Here is an 11388-nt window from a genome sequence, read left to right on the forward strand (position 1 = left end):
GGATGCCCCATCCCTGGAACCATTCCAGGTCAGGTTGGACGGGGCTCTGAGCAAGCTGATCTAGTTGAAGATGTCCCTGCCCACAGCAGGGGTGTTGGACTAGATGACCGTTAGAGGTCCCTTCCAACCCAAACTATTCTATGATTCTATGATTCTGTGATTCTATGATTCTATAAGACAGCAGAGCTCCTTAAACAAACTGGGGGAAAAGCATAAAAAGATAATAGTTTCCTGCCAGACTGGTGAGCTGAACGGGCTCATCATGATGTACAAGAAGAGCCAGAGTTGGCTTGCGGGGAAGCCAGAGGGCCATGTATGACTGGAAGTAAGACAGTCATTGGGGAGGGTCAGGGAGCACCACATCAAGACACATGTATTCCAAACACTGGTCTCTCAGTGTTTCTTAGGTAGATATACACACATATACAGACGTATATGTGCACACACTCCCACATCAGTTTCCTTTTTGTCTGAATCTCAAACAATATTCAAACCTCTCCAGTTTATTCCATGCTGGAAAGAGTCAATGTAGTTTGTAATGTATTTTATTTAAGTGAGAATTACCAGTCTTCCTGGATGTCCCTGCCTTTTGGTCTGCAAAGCAATGATTTTCTTTACTCTGTAGGAGAGAAGTAACAGATATTTGGAAAGGTTTTGAATAATATTTTTCCTATATTACAAACACTGTTCCCCTAAAAAAAAGCCAAAGTGAAAGACAGTACATGAAAAGTTGTCAGAAACCAGGAGTTGCTCTTCTATGTACTTCCAGTAAATGGAGCATTGGATTGATTATTGCATATCTGCCTAATACCTGTGCAGGCACAAAAGATAGGTTATAGTTCTGGATTTGTATCTGTAATCAGGATTACCTTACCTGTGCGAAGAGGCATTCTGCTTCTTTACAAAAACTTGCACTTTCTTACCGGGAGCTTTGGGACTTTATTGTTCCCTCTGCTTTGGTTTGTGAATACACACTGACCTGTGATAACTGAGACTTTGTTGTGCAAGAACGCAGCCAAGCTACTACTACATAGGAGTGCACAAGGGAATCAGATATTATTTACATCAGTTTGGATACATTGCTGAGCCTCTTTCTGGAAATTTCAGAGGTGATAAGATATTGTGTTCTAGAAGGAAGGAAGGACAAAAGGTTAACTCCTACTATGTCCTTTCCTTTTCAACTATTGTCCTGGTTTCGGCAGGGATAATTTCCTTCCTAGTAGCTGGTACAGTGCTGTGTTTTGGATTTAGGACGAGTGGTGCTCAGTTGCTGACTGAGGTTAAACCACAACAACCATGTAAAAAAGAATTAGTGCGAGTTAGAGAAATGGAGTTGCTTTTATGTAAGAAATAGGAAAATCAGTTTGTTTTCCTCTTTATAATTTGTTGTGCAAATTTAAGTAATGCCATTTTTCCCTGTAGCTATGTTCTTTAAAACTATTAGCAGGATACTAAGATTAACTGAACTATCCTTTTGATAGTCGCTCATAAGGCTGTATGTGGAAAGATTTTGAAGAGATCCCTTTTTCCATCCTTCTGTGATTTCAAGAGTCACTGAGAAAATTAGAAGGCATCTTTAAGTGGCCTTAATTTACACCTAGCTTATAGTTTCTATATATTGAGAGTTATATAAAGATTGGGAACCTAACATATATAAGAACATGGTTCATAAAGTATGTTTGATTAGAACAAAGCTGCAGATACTGTATTTTTAAGGTATTGTACTTATCTATCAGAGGGACATCAAACTCAGGTCAAACTGAGAAAATCCTGCTGCTTTTGAATATATGATAATGGAGACATTGGAGGGAGTGACATCTTTATTTTTCTGAAAGATATTAAGTTCTCTGGTTCAGATATTATATTCAGATATTCATGAAAAGTTCTTGTTTATTATAGACTAGAATAATTTTTAGGTATATTGTTTCTGAAAGATTAAGTTCTCTGGTTCAGATATTATATTCAGATATTCATGAAAAGTTCTTGTTTATTATATAGAAGAATAATTTTTAGGTATATTAGTAGGTACTCTGATGCTGAAATTTAGGAAAATTTCCCCCATGCCATCTTTAGAGAGATATGCATATATAGTTTTTCATGTGTGTATGTGCACGTACTTTGTATATGTATCTACAAATATATAACACAATATTGACAAACTCTCTGTGATAGCTCTGACTTTGTCACATTCTGCCTGATTTATCAATGTCAGCCACAACGTCTATCTTAAAACCACTAATCTGGCAAATGTTTAAGTCAATTTTTGAAGACACAGAGCAACTGTTCATAAATTTAAAATGTCACAGAGAATGCTGACTTATACCAAATGTGGACCAGTTTATTCTATTCATTAAATTTGTCTTTTACCTCAGAAATGCAAAGCAGAACAATATTGGATAGGCATAACATATAAGCACACATTTACCTCCATATTCATGCATCACATTTTGTATTATTTAACAGCAGCCTGGTCCTGCTGTTTTATTGCCCAATTGGCTAGCGTGACATATGACCATAAGAACAGATAGAGGCTTACATTTGCATTTGTTCTTACATTATGGAGCTCAGAAGCAAACTGGTAATCAGAAACATATTATCTAGAATTACAAGGGACACATTGCTACCACAGTAATGTTTTAAAAAATTAAGTGTTCTCAGTAGGTGTTTAGTGCCTGCATATTTCAGTTAGCATACTCTTACTACATGCCTACAATTTTTAAAGATTGTATATAGGGATATATTATTTGGATGTACATTATGCGTATCTGAATATCTACACATTTTCACAGCAAAAGTTTCTTACCCAATATTTTATGAATATGTTACAAAAAAAGAAAGAAATTTTGGAGGATAGGAGATATTGGCAAGAGTTGAGGTATAAGGGGTGAGGGATGTACAAAACTGACGGATCACTTCCCTGATACCAAGGCTACTGTACTCAGGGCTGCTCCTCAGGCATAAATAAGATTTTTCTGACTCTTGGTATGTGCTGACATACTGAAAAGGCAGAACTACAGCAAGGATTCCTTATAGCACATAGTTAGGTTTGGATTCCCAAGGCTTCTAGCATCCCTTAAATAGTCTTCAGTAATCTAGATGTCACAGCAGACTACTGAAAAAGACTACTACACAGTGGGGACTGAATTCCCCAGTTCCAAACGTGCCAAATGTGGTGATATCAGCCAGCATTGCCACATAAAGAAACTACATCACAACAGATGGATTGTCTGACCAAATATCGCTTTAATTTTCACAGGGGAAAAAAAGCTACAGAACTTAGATCTGGTTTCCTTCATGGTTTCATATTCATTGTTCCCAAACTAAGACTAAATTTGTAAATGGCATTTTTGTATATATGTGTGAATAGATATATGTGTATAGATATATATTTGTACATATTTATATATATATAAATATGAATTAGATCAACAGGGCATGCATGCAGCATATATATACATTTGACTAAATATAAAACATTTTTTAAGATGATGGAGTTTCTGCCAGTCCCATCAGAGTCAACATGAGTTGTGAATGTTAAGCACTTCTGAAGACTGAAACATGGTTATTTAGGTGACTAAACATTGCAAAGAGCTGTCATGTTTGAATACACAGGCCAAAGTGCTTAGGGAAAAATCAGCTTTATGCTTTTGAGTATATCAGCTTGTTGGAAGAGAGGCAGACAATACAGCAGCCATGAAAACTGAAACTAGAGTATCAGAAAAGAAGCTAACCCATTTTATCTTTATTGAGCATGAAAGACATAACACAAAATCATTGGCCTTTTCCTAATGAGCAGTTTAGGAAGAAAAGGGAAAAAAAAATCCATATTCTATCAGACAAGATCATTGTAATGGCCCCTTTTTCTCTTAAAAAAACCCAAACACTTAATTATTTTGTCTGTAGAGCCAGCAGTACCATCCTCTGTATTTTTTGCAAACACAGGTTAGTACAACAAGTTCAATCTCTTTCATTTAATACCCACATTTCTGGGAAGATATCTCTGGTCCACAAGTCATGAATTAGGAACAGATGGCTAGGCTAAACACTTCTGGCAGGGTCACGAAGAGCCTGTCCATCCAACCATGACCTGGCAATCAGACTCTTTGATCAAGATGTTTTGCAGGATTGTGACAGATCTAGAGCTACTCCGTTGGAGCAGACTTATTTCACCAGTACGGCCCTCTGTGTGGTAGCACCCCTTGTCAGGTCTCAGTATGTTCAAAGTGCTGAGGGGCTTTTCCTCTACCTTGACTGACCTAATGGTCCTGAAGGAAGAGGTATAGTCAGTTGGCCACCCTTAGGGGAATTGTCACTGGCTGGTGAAGATCTGTTGTTGAATTTGGGAGCTACGCATCTTCTGCTGCATCCAGGAGCTGCTGAACTTAGGAACACAAGATGTCCTATGCGCACTGTGCAATGTAATAGCAAAAAAAATCTTTTTTTCCCTCAGAAACAAAAGTTCCTAGAATAAGATCACTTAAACATGAAGGCCACTTTTCATACCGCTGTCAGTTTAATTAAAATGTTTTTCACCAAATTATTTGTTGTTGAAATGATCTTTCAAAAAACACTAAGAACATAATAGGTCTACCAAAATATAATGTGATTTGTTTGGAATTAATACATAATTCAAAATTCAGTGGAAAGTTTTGTAGAACATCCTGAGTAATAATAAAAAAATTGGTAACTTAATGACGGAAATCAATAAGAGAACAAAAGCATGGATTCCCACAAATATTTGTTGCTTAAATGTTTTTAGAGTCAAGGGAAATTCTTTATGAGTAAAGAGCTCAGTAGTCTAAAGTACTTGCTTTTTTACAGGCTGGGGTTTCTTTACTACTCTGTCAAATTCTCCTGTTCCTATTGACTTTTATCGGACGGTTTCTGTAAGCCTTCCAAAATCATACACTCATTTGTGTATAGCGAAGGAGACCTATGAAGTATGAAGTGCAAGAAGAGGACATGCAAATCTGAAAGCAGAGAAGATAACCTCTTACATGCAAGGGTGTAGCTACCATTGTTAATTACAGGAAAAAAATATTTGCCTGCCTGGTTTCCTCCAGCCTTGCAAATAAGAGAAGTAGAATAAGCTGTATTTTTTCCTTTGTTTGTTTTCCCTCTCTCCTTTTTTGTTATTGCTTTTGTTTTACATGAACTACACTTTTCTTAAAAGCTGCCTATAACCTTGCTTTGACTGATACCTTGGGGGAATAAGCACAAACTGCAAGTTCAGGAAAATGAGAAAGGATGGATCCTTTGTTCACGAGTGCAAAAAAAATAGCTCATGTAACCTCAGTTGTTTCTTCTCACTAAGCGGGTATAAGTGGAGTGCCTTTTCTCACCCAAGCCTCCTGTCCTGCATGGGGAAAAGAATATATATGCCATAAGAGTCAGTTGTGAGGGTAGATATTTTCCACTAAGACTACAAAGAGCAATGGTCTGTCATCAGATTTTGGCACCTGTTGCTAAATTCCTGGGAGGCACCAGACGTTTTCCTCAGTTCCTCAGATCAGGCTTGGGTGCAGGTCCTGTGCCCTTGAAATTGACTATAATGGTCTGGAAAAAGAGAAAGCTCGGGGAAAAAAACATCTAACACAGTGAACTCTGTCCATTCTCGTCTTTTAGCAGTCAGGCTTTGGTCTACCTCCACTCATAAGAATTTTTCCTCAGAATCAAAAAAAATGTTGTTGTCTGCCCTCACCCTAACATCATGGCAGAAAATATTTTCTGGCTCCTGAAGAGACTTAGAGCTGTATCATCCCTCCTGAAAGACAATAAGCAGTTGCCAGCAGATACTGTAATTTCCAGAGCAGGATGGCGCTTTTTCCATGTTTCACCCGAGCCCACACTAGACTCAAGGCAGCCTCCAGTAACAGCAAAATACAAATTCCAGAAAATGTAAAGGTTATATTCTTGACTGGAAAGATGAAAACAAAGAGAACGTCATAACAGGACCTGAAGAGGACAAGAGGACTTGGTATATACATATGTATGTATATGTATGTATATACACACATGTAAATAAACAGATATTACATCGAACATCTTTTGTAACCTCCTCAGGCATATTTTGGCCAGTAAAATGAAGTAATTCAGCTAACTCTATTAAGTACTGAATGCGACTTCTTGTCTTTGTTTCATACCCAGAAGCTTTATAACCTTTTAATACTGTAATGTTCTGTTTGTACACTTCGATAGCCTTTAATTTCACTTATAATTAAAGGTGACTAACTCTGCTGTAGTTTTAGCGGACTCTTTGGAGAGCGTGAGAATGAAACAGGTTTAAGTTTACCAGGGAATGTCTCATTAAAATATGTTTAGAGATTGCATATGTGCTGCATGTGTGTACACAAAAATATCCATATATATGTTATGGATGTCAGTTTCATCACTCATGTTTCTCTGGTTTTTAGGAAGTCAGGCAAATCAAATTTTTAACTTAACTGTCCTCTCAGACAGTAAAATCTACTATATGGAACTCTCCTTGATAAACAAAACATTCTGTACATACAGAGAACACTGAAATTATACTTTAAAATAAACAGAGTTTTCATTTTTTAAGTACTGTGGATAAGTCATAAGAACATTCATTACAACAAGATCTTCTGGAATTCATCATACAAACTTGCCCATTTCTTGTTAATACATAAGATTTAAATTAACATTTATCACTGTATACTTTAATGCATGCATATGAACTTGCTGACTTTTTTTTGTTCAGAGATGGTATCTCATCCTTTACAGAAGACATCCTGATATACAACGGGTATCTTCTCAGAACTTGGCAGCATTTCATCCATTTCGAAATACACCAGAGGGCTGCAATTAAACTAGCTGAGGTCTCCACAGTACATAATATTAACTATCTTGGTTAGGAGATGACTGGACTCCTCAGTTTTGGTAAAACAGAGAGGTGTAACGTATTCAAAGTGATACAGGTTTGGGGGCATGCCAGATACACAGCTCAGATGATGAAGACAGTGATTAGAGGTACTCCTTCACAGCAGATACTGTTCAGTCCCCACACCCATTATTTGCAGATTATTTTCTTTTTTATCCTTACATTTATAATATTCTCTTCTTTTTGCACTTTGACTAGCTTAGTTCTTGGACTGTCCCTGTGTCTGCACCTGTTTCTGAAAGGGAGTGGGGGAAAAGTAAGGGAAATTGCTACCTCACACATAGCTTGGCCATTTAAAAATTTATCATTCATGAGCGGCTGCTGGCAATATGAAATAACTAGCACACCTGTTTCTGGAAGTTTCTGTTCTTTTCCAAACAACCTCTACACTATGCATATATATTCAGACCCAAATCAGAAATCAGTGGACCTTCTCAAGGCTTTCTTTCTTTACTTAATACCTATGAAAGCCTTGTAAACTATAATTATTAGGAGAAGGTATGCTGAAGTTCCTCAGATAAACTTTTCTCTTTCTTACTATTTATATACATGAGGGAACCCCCCCCCCCCCCCCCTTTATACCATACCAAAGAGAAGCCACAATGTAAAACATCTGCATAACAATGTCATAATATCTGCCAGAAGCTTATTTAACAACTGGGAAATGTACAAGTCAGCAGGGTAATTAAGACAGAATAGAAGAAAACCAGAGTAGCTTAATCTGCACTTATTTGATGTCCCTGCACATCAAATGCAATTCAAGAAGTACAATTAGAAACCAGTGTGTAATACATACTTTGCCTTAAGCTGCAAATCAGAAGGGGATTTGTACAAGTTTAAATGCCAATGGATTTGCAAACATTTTCAAACTGGTGAATCACAGTTCCAACACCTCCCTTTACAGACTGTGCACAACCGAGCATCTCCTAAAGGTTCTACTCTATTAATAAAGGCCAGTGGTGTCAAAGGGTTATGTAAAATCAAGAATAATTAGAGGTCACTGTGGGCCTCCCTCTTTCCAATGCTTTTGAAATGAAATCTCTCATTTCAGTGAGCAAAGTACAGCAAGGAATACTACTGATTCACATGTGATCTTAAAACATAAAATAGAAAAGTCTTGCAGTAAAGCTATACTAAAATACATTTCCTTCTGTCTCTAAGTTCTCCTTAATGCCATATGTAAATGGTGCTGGTCAAGGATGCAAAATCCAGCCCAGGGAAGAGTGTCATAGCAAATACATTGGTCATCTGACCTTCAGGTTCCCCTTACTCTTCTGCAGGAATGGACCTTCTATTTCTTCCTGACATGCTGTTTGTGAAACCTTTCTCTGTGTAATCAGTAAGGCAAGAACAGAACATTTTTTCCTTATGTCTCTCACTTTAAAAAAAAAATCTTTTTTTTTTTTTTTTTTTTCATTTTGGCAGCAGCACCAACAACTCCTGATAATTTTGGAGTGGGTTCAGGTTTTTTTAATATCTAAGGATTTATATACTTTTTACTAGTAAACTTAAGACATACAGTAAGTTGGTGGCATATTAGCCTGCTTGCTCATTTAAATGGAAGGTTAATAAGGACTGTAAACAAATCCAGTGCCTATATGTATTTAAATCAAATATTTCAAGAAGAACTGTATTTTAAGTGAATTAGGACCCTTTTTAAAGCCTCTAGCTCTTCTTCAGTGTGAGATAGGCAAAATGCCCTCCAACTATCTACAACTTTGGATACATCCCAGATTTGCTGAACTCATGGGTTTGGCTCACCTCTAGTTACTGCAGCAAGGTAATGTAAATTACACTAAGAGGTAGCAATTTAAAAGAGTGTAAAAATGGCCAAAATATTCTGTATTTCCCATTAAACTGAAGAGTTAAGCTTCATCGCATGAAAATACTGTTTACTTGCTTCTCATAATTACAGCTGAGATTTTTATAATAAAGAGGTAATAGCTTCATCTAAGCAATATCATTTCCTTCTGTAGACTGGTGTCAGAGAGTAAGGGGGCAGACCTAATGCACAGTATTTGCATGGTATCCAAAAGGGCAAAGAAAAATATTCGTTATAGTTTATGTTTCTTTCTTGCACTAGTTTGAAGAAATTAAGCATCAATTCTAGCAGTACCCCAAGACAGACCATATTATTTCTCCTTCACAAAAGTTTAGAGGAGCATCCTTTCTTGTGACCTTCTGAGAGAGCTTTTTTCATGATACCCACCAGTTTGACCTAACTCAGCATACAAAAGTCCCAGGCTGGTAAGAATATAGAGCCAATTTTTTTTTTTACAGTGGCATTCAAATGCTTCTAAATTCTTATAAATGACAAGGGGAATGAAGATTCAATGCTTTTCACGGTGTATGTCGCTCCTACCTCAGAGTAGGAAAAATGTCCATTTCCTCATATGTTTTATAAGAAATTTGCAGTATATTTCAAGATTTCATGCCCGGGATAGAAAGAAACCCTTTCATGGCATTATAGAATTTCTCACTACAGAGGCTTCGTATCTCCCTCTGAAACATCTGTTGTTGGCCACTATAGGATACCAATCTAGATTAATGATTGGTCTAATCCCATGTGACACCTTCTCTATTTGAATTATACTGATGGGTTTGCTCAAATATAACTTCTTACCATGAGAGGAAATTTAGAACATATTGGCTGGGGGGGGCCGAACATGTTTCATGCGCGTTGGGGTACTGGATTGGAAGAAGACATTTCAGTCCAAATGACCTAGCTCTTTCTTTAGGTTGTTTCTCTGGAAAATTCAGGAATTATTGAACTCTGGCATCCAGAGGTGTTTCATGCAGACTGGTCCTTTTCACTTCAATGCTTCACAAAATGATTGTCTTTCACGCTTCTACTCTCTCCATCTTTGGAAAGCCGGTCTTAGCATCAGTTCATCTCTCTCAGACACTTTACGGACATCAATCAGAAAGAAGGTCACATCCAGACCTCTCTTCTGAAAGAGTGGATACACTGAGGCACACATAGAGGTAAAGTTGCAAGTCCTTTCAAATTACAGCACGTTAGTCTGGGCACCCTGAGGAAAGTATTCCCAACCTTAGGCAGTTAACTTGATTTCCTAGACTTACAGCATAGTTAGATACCTTCAGAAGTAACTATTAGATCTGACGCCCCCAGAGGAGCCCCTTCCTTCCCACTGCCCAGGCTGGGAGCGTGACGATTCTCAGCTAAGTTGCTTCCAGGTTGCTGTAAGGTCATTCTGTTTGAACAGCCTCCTGACTGTTAACATTCCCAACCTTAGGCAGGTAACTTGATTTCCTAGACTTACAGCATAGTTAGATACCTTCAGAAGTAACTATTAGATCTGACGCCCCCAGAGGAGCCCCTTCCTTCCCACTGCCCAGGCTGGGAGCGTGACGATTCTCAGCTAAGTTGCTTCCAGGTTGCTGTAAGGTCATTCTGTTTGAACAGCCTCCTGACTGTTAAAATGCTATCTTAGGATTAGAAAAGGGGAGCAAACTGAAACATTAGGAATGGTTGATCCCTGAATAAAGTAAAACCAGGTGGCCTTTGCACCACTTAGCTTCAGGGTGTGGTTTCTTTTTCACTGTATGTGGTTTTTTTTCCCTTGACTTCTTATGAATGCTTCTTCCTAGTCCCTTTTAGATTGCAATGTTAAGTCATGCCATTTTGTGTACATTTCAAATATTCTAATTTCATTTTATTCTCCTTGAGAATTTTTCTATCCTAATGTATACATATAGTCATAAAAAGCACACCAACAATAGCTGGAAATAAACAATTAGACATCCATGCTCTTAAATGATCTCTGATTTATAAAGTACTCCTTTTGCTAGTGTTTTTACCTCAGGAGGTTCACTGTTGCCTAGTTTTCAATAGGCAATCAGAAAGGCACATTTAAAAGATGTTGTGACTAAGGCTTACATCAGTGTTGTAATGCCAGCTTCCACCATCATTCATATAATTTCCTGATAGCCAGTCAAACAGTGCAAATCACATTATGATTCTTGATTTCTGATTCTTAATGATCTCCTCCAAGTGCGATATTCAGTTTAATGTGCAGCACCCATAAAAGCACAGCGCGTAATGCGAATGTTCTGTGCATTGTCATTCCACAAATGATTACTTCTTTGATCACAGTATAGCTATGCCAACCTGTTTAAACCTGTTGTCAATAAGAATAAACAAGCTCAAAGTGTTTGTCTTAGAGTGACAGCACAAAGCAGCCTGCAATCAAGCCAGCATGTTTAGAAAACAAAGCAGTAAACAGTAAAAGGTTAACTTATAACCTTTGGTAATACAATAAAGTGCGGTTTTGGTAAAAACATGCAATTAAATTCAAATCTGGCTTTTCATTACACAAAAAGCCTATTCAGTGTAGATTTGCTGCATCTCTAAACTGTGAGACATTCTGGCTATTAGGCAACCATTTTCCTCAGATATATTTTTCGTATCAAATTTAAAGCTAACTCCAGAAATGCTTCATTTTAAATGACAAGAAATAGCAGAG

The sequence above is a fragment of the Aptenodytes forsteri genome, unplaced genomic scaffold, assembly GCF_000699145.1.
Source record: "Aptenodytes forsteri isolate BGI_AS27 unplaced genomic scaffold, ASM69914v1 Scaffold229, whole genome shotgun sequence".
Classification (NCBI taxonomy): domain Eukaryota; kingdom Metazoa; phylum Chordata; class Aves; order Sphenisciformes; family Spheniscidae; genus Aptenodytes; species Aptenodytes forsteri.